Source organism: Carlito syrichta, unplaced genomic scaffold (assembly GCF_000164805.1).
Source record: "Carlito syrichta isolate Samal-C Ts95f unplaced genomic scaffold, Tarsius_syrichta-2.0.1 Scaffold20891, whole genome shotgun sequence".
NCBI classification, from domain to species: Eukaryota; Metazoa; Chordata; class Mammalia; order Primates; family Tarsiidae; genus Carlito; species Carlito syrichta.
In genome coordinates this window covers 1-3,034 of record NW_006964987.1, presented here as the reverse complement: position 1 = coordinate 3,034, position 3,034 = coordinate 1, and the positions used below count along the sequence as shown (strand labels likewise).

The window sequence follows — 3,034 nt, the reverse complement described above, 5'->3', positions numbered from 1 at the left end:
GTGAGGACAGGGGGTGGGCTGATAAAAAGTTGTCTGTCAGGAATTCTCATTGAGAAATAACATCGATCAGTAATTGGCTATACATTGTCAAGGGGTAGAGTGTAATATGTAGTGAGTGTCCAATGCAGCATTATGGGGTTAATTCATAGCGACTTGTGGTAACAGCAAACAGCTTCGACAGACATGAATGCTGTCTCCTTTTAATGCCTCATGGGGTCTAATAATTGGAAAGAGCTCATATTCCTCAGATAAAAGGTCTTTTCTTTCCTCAGACATCTGAATTGTTCCCAATTTGGGAATATTGTGAATAAACATGACAATTATTTTACATGCCGTTTGGTAAATTCACGCATTTCTCTGAGATAGCACATTCCAATAGAAATACAATACGAGCCACATATATACTTTTTAACTTTCTAGTATGTTTTAAAAAGTAAAAAGAGGTGAAATTTATCTGAACAATATTTGTTCAACTCGATATGTTTAAAAATTATCATTACAACACGTGACACTAGCAACATATTAAGTGTTCAATAGCTACATGAGGTTTGTAGCTATCATACTGGAAAGCACAAGTCTAAGGTGTACAGCTAAAAGTAGAATTTCTGGGTCACAATATATATGTATGACCACTGGTAGAGATTGCCAAACAATTTTCTACAGTTTTTGAACTTATTTGTACTTCTACCAGAAATGAATGATAGTTTCCAGTGCCCTCATTCTGCCCAAATTTTCTTTTTAAGTCAACTTTATTGAGATATAGTTAAAACTCGCCAGCATTAGATAAGAGCTCCTATGGAACAAAGTGGGGGTAGGGGACTATTGTGCATTAAGATCATCCTTATTACAGACAGGCCGCTCTTGCAAATATAGACAGTTATAGGGCCCATAGGATTTTTTACCACACATTAGAAAGATAAGATGGGAACAACTTCCCATTGCTTCAATGTCAAATATCAGGAAATACCAAAATCCTCAGGAAAATAAATAGACAATACAGACTCACAGACTAGACTAGCTGACATGGGCCACTAATCAGGGAATGAATCCCTGTCAACCACCACCCAACAGAGATTGTCACCGGAAGTTCACTGCAAAACATCAAAACCAGAAACCTATGCTGATGCAGAAAACAATGACATGAAAATGAGAAACAGAGAGAGAAGAGAAAGAGATGAAGACTTGTCCAATAACCTTACTTAGTATATAAAAGCCACAGAGCTCAATTTCTGCTCATGAGATTCAACAAAAGACAAAACAAAACTGGGAACATGAGCCAACAGCTCTATAAGGGCCAGGTACGCCCCAGGTGCCTGTCAGGTGTAGGGTTCTAGTGGCTCCAATGATGTATGTCGGGTGGGTTGATTTTTATGGACATAGGTCCTACAAAAATCTGTCAAGGAGCGATATAGAGACGGTTGTCTGCATATGCTAATTCACTGTTGTATAGGAGGGAAAGCCAGCACCAAGCTTTATAAAGAAAAGAGGAAAGAGAAGAAGAAAAATGTCTGGGACCATTGTGATTTTCCTCCCCTTGGATAAGTGACTTGTCAGAAAACCGTCAAATAGTTCACCCCGGGACTGCGTGATTTGGTCACCACATTAAACAGGTTTACAGATATACAAGGACTTTTAAATATCTTACAAGTTTAGTTGTCCATCATATGCAGCAGAGTACCTGTGTGTAACGTCCACCACGTCCTTCTGCTATGCCTTCTCTTAATTAAGCCAGGAGACCACCACTGCCCTTACTAGAATATCATGAATCGATATTTTGTTGTAACAGAAAGGTTGTCACGATGGCAGGTAAATGATGAAAGGGACATCGATAGAATTTGGAAATAAATTAGAATATAATGTGGTACAGCTCCTGTGGAAGATAAATTTGCAGAATTAACTCTAGTGAGAAGCATTATATAGAAATTACAACGTAGCAATTGCACATTCAGTTATTTACACTATAGAAATATCTGCACCACTGACCAAAGATACGTGTACAAGAATGATTGCAGTATTATTTGTAATCCTAAAACCAAGAAACCAACCTCATTACAGAAACATTTTGAAGAGTCAAACAAGTCATGCACAAACTGAGGAAGAAAGGCTGTTTTTAAAAGTAATGAAGAGGATCATGACGGTGATGAATGGTGCCCCTGGCCACAAATTACTGATAGAGCAAACAAACACTTCATCCAAGTCAGTCCTGGAGATAGGCTGCTACTGTGCCTCCTATTGTGAATGGAAAAAAAAAAAAAAATTGAGGCACAAAACAGTTTGCCTTCTTGTCCAAACCCAAGAAGGGCAGATCCAGAATCTCATGGCCCCCCAAAGTGGGTAAGGGCAGATCCAGAATCTCATGGCCCCCCAAAGTGGGTACGTACGCATCCCGGATCCGGGAGTGTAAGTCGCAAATTAGCGGCCGGGAACCCGGGAAGACAAAACCCAGCCCCTGTGCCTGTTCGCAATGGGAGAAGAGAAGGAAGCTGCACGTCCCTGGGTGGGCTCGAACCACCAGCCTTTCGGTTAACAGCCGAACGCGCTAACCGATTGCGCCACAGAGACACGGCGGCTCCGGGCTCGGAAGGAAGGGAGGACTCGCCGGACTCCCCAAGCCACCCGTGCCCGGGGCACCCCGGAGGCGTCAGAGCGGTGAGTCGTGGCGCTCGGCCCGCTGGACAACGTGCTGGCGCGAGTCCGGAGCCGGAAGGGCCGCCGAACGGCCTCCGCCTCTGCGGCCCCTCGCCTGCCTCGGCCCGAGCCGCGCGCGGCCCAGGGGAAGCCGGACGCCCGCCGGGCTCCCCGACGGCCCTTCCGGCTTTTTGCTCGGCCTTCACGGAACGAACGGGCCTGTCTGCGTCCGCCTTGCCACGCGACGCTGTGGAGCGCCGGCTGCCACTCCGGACCCGCGTCGGGCGCTTGGGCTCCGCGCGCGCGGGCGTCCCGACGACGGCCGCCGTCGGGTCCCCTCGCGGAGAGCAGGCCCGGCACTCCCCGGGGCGCACGGTGAGGACTGACCTGCCCCCTCGCCCCCTTC

At 46.1% G+C, this 3,034-nt stretch overlaps 1 non-coding gene across 1 annotated transcript; it reads right to left on the bottom strand.

Annotated features, from left to right (window-relative positions):
* Positions 1–2,488: 2,488 nt before the first annotated feature.
* On the bottom strand, positions 2,489–2,562 carry TRNAN-GUU. The gene has a single exon. It is a non-coding gene; the product is annotated as a tRNA-Asn (tRNA).
* Between the last annotated feature and the right edge of the window lie 472 nt (positions 2,563–3,034).